The sequence below is a fragment of the Anastrepha ludens genome, chromosome 2, assembly GCF_028408465.1.
Source record: "Anastrepha ludens isolate Willacy chromosome 2, idAnaLude1.1, whole genome shotgun sequence".
NCBI lineage: Eukaryota > Metazoa > Arthropoda > Insecta > Diptera > Tephritidae > Anastrepha > Anastrepha ludens.
In genome coordinates this window covers 40366469-40380771 of record NC_071498.1, presented here as the reverse complement: position 1 = coordinate 40380771, position 14303 = coordinate 40366469, and positions in this window count along the sequence as shown.

Genomic DNA, 14303 nt, shown 5'->3' with positions numbered 1-14303 from the left:
CATTTTAGGTTTATACACTTCGTTAGACGCTGTGCTATAGGGTGGGCCCTGTAAAATTTGCTTTTTGAATCGGCTATAAAAAAAAACTAATAAATATTTTTTCAAACTTGTTTCTTTATTTTGAAGATTGAATATTGTCATTTATGAATGAACTAATATCCTTCAAATGACTGCCACGACTGGCTTTACAGTAGGCCATTCGATCAACCCAATTTTTAAGCACATTTTCGATTGGTTGGGCTCCAATTTCATGAATGGCAACTTCGATTTCGTGTTTTAAAGCGTCAATCGTCTCTGGATGGTTCGCATAGCATTTGTCCTTAACGGCTCCCCATAAAAAATAGTCCAACGGGCTTAAATCACAGCTCCGAGGCGGCCAATTGATATCGGAATTTCGGCTGATTAATCGGTTTTCAAAAACGGTAGCCAAAAGTTCGAGTGTAACTTTGGCAGTGTGACAAGTTGCACCGTCTTGTTGAAACCAAATGTCGTCCATGTCATCCTCTTCAATTTTTGGAAACAACTCGTTGAGCATGTCCTCGCTCATTTTCGAAAATAAATGGCCCGATGATGTCGCCAGACCAAAAACCGCACCAAAAAGTGACTCGTTGTGGATGCATTTGCTTCTCTACAGTAACGTGTGGATTTTCTGAGCCCCAAATCCGACAATTTTGCTTATTAACGTAGCCACCGAAGTGAAAATCAGAAAAGAAGAAGAAGACTCACCACTTTGGAAATAGGTTTTCCATATTTCCCAATTTTGTTCAAGCGTATAGCGTCCCATTTCGTAAATGTCAAACCTTTAAGTAAATTATGAACACATTTGTGTTACCATTCTCAAAAAAATAGGTGGTTTAAAAAGCAAACGCTATATGGCCCACCCTGGATATCTATATACATAATTGACGCGTGCAATCTTCGCCGAGCTCCAATTTATAGTGTACGTTTTGATATTATCCTATAAAAGTAACCTAACGTCGTATGTCGACTTTGAACGGTAGATGTTATTTATAACACTCTTTTCCATGGCATACACCCGTAGGTTTTCTCTCCCTTCCCAAGGAATGGCCGCTATTAAAGAAACATAAAATCCAGGTCTTCAAACCCTCTTAACTTTTTGTTCCCTTCTTCATTCCTTTCGGGAGCATAAGGCCTCGACAAGACTAGTCTTGCATTGGTTTCGTTAACCTATTTGATTTCTGGCAGGGTAGGAGATTAGCCTGCCGCTACCCTCTTAACTACGCCGACCTAAATAAGAGTAGGCTGTTGGAATAAGAGCACATAGTTAGGAAGGAGCTTAGTCATTTTGTAGAGTCGACTGTCATGGGAACGTTAGCCAGAGCTCTCATCGAAAATTCGAGTAATTACATAGAAAAATACGCTTTGTTACGGCTAATATATCTAGCAACCCGTTATCTGACCATTAATATGCAAGAGTAGGATGAGTTGTAGAATATGGAGAACGCAGCCTTGTGTTATACAGCTAAAAATAATTACCAAAACTGCGGAAGCCCGGCAAAACAGACACTCACTTTAGTTAAGCGGCTTCATGACATCCCTGAGCATAGTATTTTTCTGCTGGTGCGAATTTGTCTGATTCGATCAAAAGCTGCAATATCTTGGTCTTTCATGTACGTACGTATATTCAATATGAATTCGAGTCCTTGGAGGTACATAATTAGGGAAATACTTTCGTGATCGTAAATATCTTAATTTTGTTTGACCATCTTAAATAATTTCTTAATTCGGCTGGGGCGTTAAGAAAAAGTGAGGGCTGAAGGTATGATTCGTGGTTATGTGGAAGTAATGTTACCAGCTGAAATACATATACTCAGCAACTAGTTGAAACCAAGCAAATTTTTCCACCGAGCCTGTTACTACTAGCTCGTCTGCCTTTTTTCTGTGTCCGGGTATCCACCCAAACCCATTTAGTCTGCATATAGCCTCACCTTTTTGGGTTTAACTGGTTCGCCTTCTCCATAAGGTACCGGCCGTTGAATATTTTGCATGGAAGATAGTTATGGGAATAAGTATTTAATGCACTCGGTGTCTGACAAGCTCCAGCTCAGGAAATGGGACTGATCAGAGTTTTATTCTAGAACACAGTAACTGTTATTGTTTGAGGATATGCTACTTTGACCGTTGAGAGATGTTGAATCGACGCCATCTTTTTTAACATTAGCTCATAAGCCCGGATGTTGATGTCTTTTTCTCTTTCCAGCAGCAGATTTGTTGACTGGCCACTTTCCACTATACTTAATGGGCTCAGCTGATTTCTGGACATTGTAGAGGATTACAGTAAATTTTATGATACCTCATTTCCATTCCCTCTTACTTAGCAATTTAATTTACGTTTTATTCTCTTTTCCATTTCGGTTTCCCAATACAAATCAATCAATTGACATCGAACACCCAAGCCAGAATTCAATATAAACCATCAATTTTAGGTTCATGGGCTTCGTACAAATTGTATGAAGTTCGAACAACACTAGCAATTGGGTCATAAATTCGTTTATGCCGCACAAACGTTAACATAATGATTGACATTAATCGTTTATCCTGCAGCTAATTTCACAGCATCACGCTTATGTAGCCCTGTTAGAAAGAAGGCGCGCATGCGCGTGCTCACACAAGCCACCACACAGTGCCAAAGTGCTGAGGACGGGCTCGTCAACACTTTTGTCACGCTGCAGCGCTGGAGACTAAGCTACAAAATCACACTATGATTCCTTTGTTGTTGTTTTTAGTCTTTGTTTAGAGTTAAAGCTGCAATAGCAGCTGGACTGTGATTAGCAGCGACTTAAGGAAACTGCAAGTCCCACGCCTATAAAGCAAACTGACAAAGCGAAGACAACCTTTGCATGCAAGCGCTCGGTCGTATATATTTTATCATTCCTGCAAAATAATAAATATAAAAAAAAAATTACAATTGCATGGAGAAGTACCCACAAAGCTTTAAAAAGTCGGACGTTCGTACAAATTGAATATTAAAGTTGGCACAAGTTGGGGTAAAATGAAGAAATGAGTGAAATTATTTTCACAAAAGGCGCGACATAAATGCGTGACGACAGCAATTGCCAAAACGTCAAAGAGGCCAGAAATAAGACAATGCAGAACCAACTAGTGGCCGCAGATGGCGCTTGAGCTGGAAGATGAAACTGGGGGTGACAGCGCTGTTGCAAGGAGAGGTAGTTTTCTAAAGGGCGATCCAAATATAAGCATCTGCTTGAAAGTAAAATTAACGAAATATTCAAGGTTGGTCGAATATAAGATTATGCAGATTGACGTCAATGAAGATGACGTGTATAAGAGATCTAAGAGGAGAATCTCAAAATAGTCAGTAGGTAATGAAAAAGATAAGAGACTGAAAAAAATGTTTCTAAATTAAAAAATGTAAACAAAACTCTACATTTTCAAATTTAAGTTCACAAGGAAGTCTATATAAGGCAAAGTTACTAGAGCAGATGATTAATTTTTTCTTGTGATTCGGTAGTCTGAATGTATTGTTGTTGCTATGTTTGTTTAAATTCTGATTGAAATTTTGTTAGTTGGACCACCAAAGTACTAAAATAAAGCACAGGGCAGCATTAGGTTTTAAATTTAAAGTGCCTTCGTAACCACTGAGATATGCTCAGTGAGGTGGGGACGGCGCTAGCTTCGTTATTCATTAGTCACAATATTTTCGTCACGTTCTTAATCGAAACTAATGCATTTCAAGGCCAATGATTAGTGTGGATTTTGTTCACGTTACAATATTTGACATTTCCGTAATGCCCCGAGTAAAGTTTTGATTCGTGCATGGGTACGCAGGTCCTTGGCAATATGTTGATAAGGTGGCAAACAAGCCACGTCCGGGGTGCATATCGGCATCGAGAACAATTGAAAATATTGAACTCTTCGCCACAAATTTTCACGATAATCCATGTCAGTCCGTGCACAGGAGAGCCGCTGCTCCGGGACTTCCAAAAACTATTGTGAATGAAATATTGAGGAAGGATCTTAGTTTTTACGTTCAGTTAAGAAAAAAATCTTTGTGAATAAAAATATCTAAAAAATACTACAATCACTTCTCCTCAACCGCTTCTTCTTCATCATAATTGGCGCGATAACCGCTTACGCAATTTTGGCCGAGTGTAACAAAGCCCGCCAGTCGTTTCTTTCTCATTCATTTCTAAACGGCGCCAATTGGACACACCAAGAGAAGCCAAGTCTTTCTCCACCTGATCTCCTCCTCAACAGCTGATTCTATCGAATTCACTGAGTAGCCGAGTAGCAGTAAGGCGATATGTGCAACCTTATGTATTCTCTCAATCTTAGTTCCAACTGAGGGCATAGAGCTTCCTGTGTACGAAAAATAGGCTGTTTAGAAAATAAAGTTTTATTTATTTATATATATATGTACATATTGGGCCGGGTCGATTTGTGGGGAGGCAAAAAAATCGCCCATTGCTCTGTGAAAATCATATTCTAGGGATCAAAATAAGAAACTTTGCCGAAGGAACCATACCTCTAAACCGAATTCTGATGTCCTCCAATTTGGGTCGAAATTTTTAGTTTCTTTTCTCATGTAAAGGCCAAAAATGGTGATATTGTGAAATGATTGTATGGGGAACCCCCCAGGGGAGTTCCAGGGGGTGTGCCAGTGGCATGGGTGGATCGGCCGTCCAAAGTTAGTGGGGGTCGGTCATACATTTGGACTCGATTGGAACACTCTAAATGGGTCAAAGTGGGATTTTTCGTTCGACCCAAATTGGGGGACATCAGAATTCGTTTTAGAGGTATGGTTCCTTCGGCAAAGCTTCTTATTTTGATCCCTAGAATACGATTTTCACAGAGCAATGAGCGATTTTTAAATCGACCCGCCCTAATACATATATAATTGGCTCGTATACCCTTTCTGGGTGTTTGGCCGAGCTCCTCCTCCTATTTGTGGTGTGCGACTTGATGTTGTTCCACAAATGGAGGGACCTTCAGTTTCAAGCCGACTCCGAAAGGTAGATATTTTTATGAGGAGCTTTTTCATGGAAGAAATACACTCGGAGGTTTGCCATTGCCTGCCGAAGGGCGACCGCTATTAGAAAAATGTCTTTTTTAATTTTGGTGTTTTCACCGAGATTCGAACCAACGTTCTCTCTTTGAAATCCGAATGATACTCACGCACAAACCCATTTGGACATGCAAAATATGGACCACCTTGTAATTTCGCATTGGTCTTGAACACCATTGCATTGTGACCAGCTGGTTGAGCATATTGTTACTGCTTTAATTGCGCATAAAATAATTCGCTGTTTTGTGTCGAAAAAAGCACAACTTTACTACCAACAGCTACACAACTGGCTGCAGCGGCTGGCTGGCCACAATAACAACAATAACAACAGTGACAACAATAACAATAATCAAATAGAGAAAATCGATATATCGCAGTGGTTTGTATTGCGCATCGCCTTGCGGGCAATTGGCGCTATTTTTCATTTGCCAATAAATTTCTGCGTCCCAGACGCGCACTACCACGAATGACCACAACTGCCTTATGTATTCAGAGGCGGGGGGGAAACATTCACTAGGAAAGGACAGCGGTGCATAGTGTGTTTTATGTGTATGTGCGTCTAAGTGAAGCGCATAAAAATGAAGCAATGAAGTAATGGCTGCTTTAAATAAAAATGTAAGATACTCAAAAACAAAACAAAAAAACGAAAAGAAAAAAACTATAAGCCAAAAAAGAGCCTGCGGCTGCGTGTACACGCGCGCGCCACAAAACCCCTCAACCGCCATCATCACCAACCACCAACATCAACATCATCAGCATCATTGCGTTCACTGCCTAATCCCACTATCTGTGTCGGCTATCGGTGATCGGTGATCGCACTGCAACCGCCACGGGTATCTCCTATAGTTCGACTATACACTGCAAAGCCGTGTGCCGCTTTTGATTTTGCAAAATCAATCGATTCGACATTATTATTAATTTTTCATAACTTCCGCGGCTGCGCATCTGATTTGATGTTATACCGCTGCGCACATGGCAGCTCTCACAGCTAAGTCTACACCATGCCAAGTGCAGCAGCAGCAGCATTTCCCTTTCATTTGAGTGCAATATGGAAACTGATGCTCAGTGTAGCTGTGGTCACAGCGGTCCTTGCTGCCACACTGACCGGACCGAGTGGACGCCCTCTCTGTTTGCTCCTTGCAGGCTATGACCATGTGAAACTAATCTATTAAAATTTGTAATAGGCAAATGAAATGGACAAAAGATGGTGCGGCTAGTGATGGGCGCTTTGATGTTTTGCCGCGACGTTACAAAGTATTATAATATGGCTGGATATTTGCGAACTGAGGGCGCTGCATTCAAGTAAAAGGGCGATAGTAACTCGGTTTAAATTAATTGTGCGTCTAGCGAAATCAAATGGTTAAATTATTTTATATGGATTAGGTGAGCTGAGGAACAAGGCATTCTTATCATAAGTGGATTACTTACTCCTATTACACAAGGAAAAAACTAAGTTTCGTTACTTGTTTCATTAATATGAGGGTTCCCGTTTTCAGTTTTTCCTGAGTCCTGAGAACGTTTTGCAAATCCAATGCGATACTTCATGTGCACTAGTATCCAATCCTCAACTGAGAAGAGAATATAAATCAATGTAAGTGATTAGTTGATGAGGTGATAGATTACAACCCCAATTAGGTCTGCGGGGGCGCCGTTTTATTAACACAACTCGCAGTAAATCCAAATTACGAAAATAGTGACAAAAGAAGAATCCCTATTTCTCATTAAACCCAGCCGGTGGTTTTTAGAAACCGAAGCAAGCTCAAGTCATGTTAAACTATCTATAAAAGGTTTGCCTGAATACCTCTTTCAAGTCCCTTATAAATGCTGTGCCGGTGTTGAGGAGGTGCCCTGTTTCTCCTGCCGCCGAGCAACGTGGGCATTGTGAATGGAGCAGTTAGACGCACTACATTCACCTCTCCCATTTCAAGATCGTTTAGAACTGTATAAAGATCACAAACTACTGTAAACTTTACAATATTGTAAAACTTTGTATTTACAATAAGCCAAGCTCCTTAAGATCTCTCACTCTTGATGAAACTTCTTCTGCTTCTGAGGTACATAGGCATCGAAGGCGAAGAATGCTTCGGTCCTGTGGAATCTAAAATGTGTGTACTAATGTGGTGACAAACTACATTGGCTGTCCAAAAATATAGCAATACTAGTTTTGGGACGATTCGAAGGTAAAACTATTTTACAACCTTTCCAGATAGCAAAGATTTTTTACTGAAAGGCGTTGGTAATCCCTTCAACCCATCGATATGAAAGTCCCTGAATATATTTCCGAACCTACTACACATCTCCTTGAATGGAATCATGAGCTAAACGTGAATATCTCTGAAATGTTTGCCAGAAGCAACTAAATTTACAGGGAATTCTTGGGTCGTTGAAGGAGTAGAATGCACCCATGTCCATAAGCCTACTCTTTCTTAGGGTACGGCTCGATCGAATTCAGAGTGTCTACAGAAATCTTTTCTTTAATAAACAGATCTATCGGTGTCATATGACAGATTACGTTCAAAACCTCGTTCATTCTAGCTGAGAGATAGCTTACTTGAATGGATTGTAAGTGAACTTTCGAATCGTATAGGACGGATTACCACCTTACGTCCAGTGCACGGTGGTCCTTCAATTAAGCCTCGATATCCGTATGACTGGGCGAGATAAAAAAAGGTTGGACCTTTAGTGAAGGAATGTTGAAAGAAATTTTGCGGCCTTTGAGGCATTTACGGTAAGTCCACAGTTTACCGTCTTTACTTTGGCAGCTATCTACATTGCACGTATATGCTACCATTCCGTACTTGTTGAGTCTTAATGTAATATTGTTTGCAGTGCCCAGCGATGTCTCTACTTTCGTGTTTGATGATCTTCCTTACGAAAACTTAGCTATGTGAAGAGATCGAAAAATGGAACATGATAAGGATTTTAATAAAAACTTCTGCAAATCTCATTCTTAACTATTAGTGAACAATCCGGAATTCAGCCAAACCTCTTAACCAGACTAGCTGACTTTTCAAATGAAAGCTTCTACTGAAATTATTATTGCAGGCCTCGAATGTGGCTATAGGAAGTACATTGCTTACACTCGGTTTTGAGTTTGGCCGAGCTCCTCCTCTTATTTGTGCGTCTTGATGTTGTTGCACAAATAAAGGGACCTGAAGTTTTAAGCCGACTCCGAGCAGCAGGTATTTTTTATGAGGATAGTTTTAACGGCAGAAATACACTGGAATGTTTGCCATTACCTGCCGGGGGCTACCGCTGTTAGAAAAACGTTTTCTACCATTTTGTTGTTTCCTTCACGAAGATTCGAACTTATGTATGCACTTCCGAAAGGTAGTTACGCACCAACCCATTTGGCTACGGCGGCCGCCAAGCTAGAATTACTTTTAGAAAAAAAGCGTTTATACCAGTAAGTTGTCTATTCTTCGCACCCAGATTCTTGCAAATATAAATGCGATACTTTGACGAGGTCCCAATTAGTCGAACGTTTCTTAGCAGCTATTCTAAATGGGGACTTCCTATTACACATCCAATGCCTTCGAACTGGTTACAAGCGACCTTAGAACAGTGATTACGGTTTCACAGGATCACAGCTTTCCTTAAACCCTTCTTATTGTTGAGGTTATCAAACTCGGTTTTATTTTGAAACGGATGCAAGATGTTTAAGTTCGCTCCAATCACCCATTCATCCAAAATTTGTTTGTACCATCCTTATTTTGCATTGAGGCCGTGGTGCAAATGAGTCAGTTGTTGAAGGAATTCGCTTTAATGCTGTTTGTGTCTCAGTCTCTGTCACTGGTGTCAATAGCACTCCGTGCTAAATCCTCACCACTATCAGAAATTTGGGTTTCTCGCCTCGCTTGCGTAGCAAATCTCTCCGATAGTGAGAACATTCAGCCACTACCTTCACCTTTACTTGGCCAGACAGAGGCATCTTCGGCATTAAGGAATACACATTCCAAGTGCAAATCTTTGTTGGGTATTTGGCAGAGATTTTTCTCAAATGTGTGGTGCCTTAATTTGTCGTCTTCGCTCAACGAATGGTTTTTATGAGAAACTCCGATATTTCATTCAAATACCACGTAAGATGTACGACCGATTTTAGCTTGTAGCTACACCTATTGCAGTCACCGCTGGATTCTTAAGCTGTATACGTCAAAGTGACTTTATTAGGGACTTGAAGTCGAATGAAATTTCTATTTATAGATTAGTGGCTTAAGTCCTTAGCATTTTATATTTTAGAAAATTTTCCTAAATAGCTTCAAAGTGCTAGGCAGTCACAGCCGCCACGGCTACATTCAACAAATATCAAATCGGATAGCGTACGACTTTAATTGGCTGCAAAAATATGACCATTGAGCAAATATACATATTCGCCCTTCTACTTTGTTTAATTTTCCATTCAATCTTCACTTCCTTTTGTCATTTTGCATATAGTTTGCATACATTTTACCAACAACAACATTTCAACAATTCCCAAGCCAAAGCACCAAGTACTGCTAAATGCACTCATTTGTATATTCCAAAATTGAGTGGTAAAACAACAGCGTCAATTTTCTGTGTGCCGCACCGCACTGTGACCGCTAAACAAAGGCGGTCGGACACAACTTCACTTTGGCGGCCAAGCGCGGTTGGAAAATAAATGTGTTAGCGAACGCACAAAACAGCTGGAGCCGCAGGGTGCACCATCGACAAACGCCATGAACGCGCAATGAACTTAGCGAGCGGTCAGCGGTGTTTGGTCAAAGCCCAGCAACAAAGAAAAAGCAGAAACCAAAAGGTGAGGTTATAGCACACTTGTGCTTTTTTGTGGTCGCAGTGTGTGCGATTTTTCTTAAAGATACTTATATATAAATATTTCTAAAAGTACCCAGTTAGAAAATAGTTGATCGATGACAATGTCATCAACGAAGTCATTGATACCAATTCAGATAGACGCATAACACCACGGGAATAAATGATTTTGCTTTATCTATAAGATATTGGCTCTTAAAAAACCATCAGCGTGCTTAAAAAAACTCCCTTCCCTGATGATGCGCCAAGGCGTAAATAATTGACAGCCCTCACGACTGCTAAAAAGTTGAAAGGTGTGATGAATAACTGACTTTCTTGAAGACATGCCATACAGCCCATAATCGACATACTAATTTTGAAATTTTGTAGTGTTATTTAATTTTAGTTTTGTGAAGTTTATATTTTATTAAAAAAAAAATTTTAATAAATTAAAAATAAAAATTAGTTCATTACAAAATTCCAATCTAGAAACATGGCACCGAACTATGTGAAACTGCAAGCAAATCAAACCTTAAAATAATGCAACGGCTACAATCAAAAATCTTAAGGGCTACCACAAACGCAGGCTGGTACATAACCAATGACGATATACACAGGGACCTCAAAATTAATTTTATCGAAGACGTCACTCAAAAATGCAGCACAAATCATATTCATAGACTACTAACACACACAAACGAAAAAGTGCTGAAAATTCCACATTCAGAACTGCAAAAATGAAGACTAAAATGAATAACTTTGACGGCCCTAGCAGATAACATATGATTAAAATAGATATAAGCTACAACTCTTATGTGAACCTATTCTCCGTTTTAAGTCATATAATTTTTATATGCATTACCCCGCTTGTGATGTATAAGAAATGTGCTTTAAATAATGATTTAATGTTATATTGTGGGCAAGTTGACAGATGTAATAAATTTGAATAAAAAAAAGCAAAAAAAAAATAATATATTTTGGAAATGATGTAGTGCATTAATAATAATAATTTTTTTTCATGTGTCCATTTTGTGATTGGCACTGCTACCTTAAATATTTACCTAGATATCCCTTGCCACTGCTGAGAATTGGTTGAAAGCCAAATTCTTTCAGTAAATTTTCGCTTTGTGGACAAATTTCAGAATATCTGCAACAGGAGCACCTTTGATTTTATTTATAAGTAGATACAGTCTGTGTCAGAAGAAAAGAACCGGCTTTTTCATATAACTTCATGATATATTCCGTTTCGCTTTTTGCTGCATGGGACTATTATTAAGGGCTACGATGCGAGTGCTAACTCAGCTTAGTGTCGTTCGAAACTTTCTCGTAAACGCAACCAAACAAAAACGAGTGAGAAGTACGCGACGCATTATGAGGCGGTATTTTTATGCATACATTCGAAAGGCCTGCAAAAGTGATTAAAAAATCAAAAAGTTTGTTGTGATGTGGAATCAGCAGAATAAGGTCTACTAAAATGTTGATGACTTTTTCGAGCGCGGCTTGAAGCGAGTGACAACAAAAAAGTAGGATAAAGTGATCGTCCAACATTTTAAGCGGGACCCTTCATTGTGACGCCTAGCACGATCAGTTCTTGCTAAAAAGGGAATAGATGTGAGCATCAACACCATCGAATGTCGACTGAAGGAGGCGTCCCACATCATCAAAACCATTGCTCTCAGAAAAACACATTGAGAAACAAGAAAATTGCGTCACAGTATTGGACTGGCCTTCCCAGTCCTCAAACGCCAAACCCATTGAAAATGTGTAGGGAACTATGAAAACGTATCTTGCCGGAAGCCCAGTCCATAATTTAAAGCAACTTGTGTGTCAAGTTCGCAAAATCTAGTCCTATTTGTCGACAAGCTACGCAGAAAAGCTGGTTCAAATCATGAAGAAGATGCCAGGCTATATTCGACAGCGATGAAGACTACACGGCTTATTGAATAATTGCGACTCGTAGTTTTGTACATACTTTCATGTAAAATTTTTTTAAATATAATATATATCTTTTATTCTTCATGAATAATCGGTTCCGTTTTTCTGACACAGACTGTATATATACTGTCTTTGGCAAGGCAATATAGTTGCACAAGATATGCTCTGTTGTTTCATTATCCTCCAAATAGAGCCGACACTTTGTCTCGTACCCAATGTGGATTTTTGAGAGATGGTAATTTCAGAAATAGAAACCTGTTAGAGGACCTACTATTTTCCTGATATTCACTTTACGCATGTTGTGCAATTTCTTATTGTAGGTAAAAGGTCTCATAAACCTTTTGGCTTGACGAAGTTTGTGTGACTTTCTAATGGGTAATTCTTTGAGTATTCCCCAACAATTTTACCGGCATTTAGCATTTGCCCAGTTGATACCACGACACAGTTGATCTGCGACCGGCCACGCCTTAGCGAGTTCATCAGCAACTTCATTACCTTTTATTCCCGAGTGACACGGACAATTTTAATTGTTGTAGTACAACAGTACATACAGTTGATTCATGAAAAATGGTGGAAAATATAGAAAAATAAAAAAATCAGTATACATGACATGATCGGTGACATGTCATGCATGTAAAGGGAGACCTGAAAATCACTAAAGTTGCTAAAAAAATATTTTTTTACTTGTGGAAAAGTCAGCGGAGGGTTTTCAGCTACTTCTCTTGCCATGCATGCAGGTGTCGGTTTCCAACTGGGTGAGTTAGCACATTTACATGCAAGTGTAGCATTATTTGTTTGCCCATAAGTAACTACACATTTATATATGTGTGTATGCGTATTTTAACATTGTGCAAAAATTCAATTTTCTCAATTCGATATTGGAAAATAATCAAATTGTGGCGCTAAATTAAGTGCAGCCTGTCATATAAGTCAGTCAGTTGAGCTGTGGAGTATCTACCCAACGCTGGCCACTTGGTGCGTAGGTGCGTGATTCATGGTATTGGTGTTGCTGCCTGCAATGGGTAGGAGTACATTGGAACTACATAAATGACGTACATACGTACGAATGTCTTATGACCTTAATAACTGTTTCAAATCAACATAAAAATTGTTAAAGGCATTATTTGGTTATGCCGCTGGCAAGGAGTTGTGATAATTGAGGCAATGAATAAAGTGTATGTTATCTTCATTTTTACTTTAAGTATTAATCATAATTATGTATAATGAAGAGTAGAAAATCTGGTGTGTTTAAGGACGATACTAAACAATTTTATAGGACGCTTTGAGGGTATGAGGTTATCGCATTATTCGTCCTATTGGGACGTCCCAGAGCACCGACGTTAGCTTGCCTTAAAGATCGAGCTTGTCAGTTCTGGCCACGTGCAGATTCTTGAGAGAGTCGAAAGATGGGGAAAGTTTTGCCAGTGTGTGCAGTTGATGAGACCCTCTCAGAATCCATAGCCTGAGCAGTTATCTTCTTAGTCAGGCTTACTGTGATCGTTACGTTATTACCTTAAACATTTTGTAACTGATTTGAATGGATTGTTGAAACGATGTTTTTATTCCTTCTCTATCCTTTACCTTTTAAAGCTGTGCTTACTCTTTTACTTTTCTATACCCGGCAAATTGGTGTTCGTGGCTGAGGAGTGCTCGGAGCGATTGTAGCTCATTTTCAGAGCTAATTCTATTGTCAAAGTAAGCAGTCATCGAAGAACCGGAGTTTAGATCTGATATCGCGATTTCGATCATTTAGTAGAAGTTTGAGTTTTACTGCGCTGCCTTTAACAACGGTAATAGTGGGCAAACACTATCTGTCGCTTAATCTTACTTTTTTATTTCCATTTTAGTTTGCATTTATGAGAATGAATTTTTTTAAATTAATTAATTAAAATGATCAGGAAATAAATTAAGTGATACTGCGACAGCTTTTATTTGGCTTTGCTTAATGCAACAAAAACGAATATTAATGTGGTTGTGGAAGGATTGCGATACAATTTCGAACCTCTATGTACCCTAATTGTATATGTATGTATGAAAATGTGATGCCTAAATTTGGATTTTTTTTGGTTCAGGATTTATTTTGTTTCGTTTTTAAATAATTCGAGCCTTTTTAATTTTTTTCCTTACTGTTACTTTTCTACATTTCCTTTATTTAGAAAATACTCATACAAAGATAGCTAAACAATTACCAATAAGTAGAGACTTTCTTATTTTGGGCAGCTCTAATTTTTATACGTGTTTCGACATTTTTTTAAAGAAGTTTTTTGATCACAACTTCTTCCTCTGTTATATTAAAGAGTATTTAAATAATTGCTTGTTGAAACATGCGCGGCTAAGAACAAAGCATATGCGCTTGCGCTTGAAATGCTTGCCACACGATCAACAACACTTAACACCCGCCGGTCTGATGAGCGAAGAAAAGCCGAAAAAAAGGAAACAGTTTCGAAGAGCTGAAGAAAAACTGTCCCATACGTGACGAGACAAAACACTTCCGTTCTTCCGCATGGAGTACCTTAGCACGCAATTGGTAAGCGCTGGAACTGCTACCAAC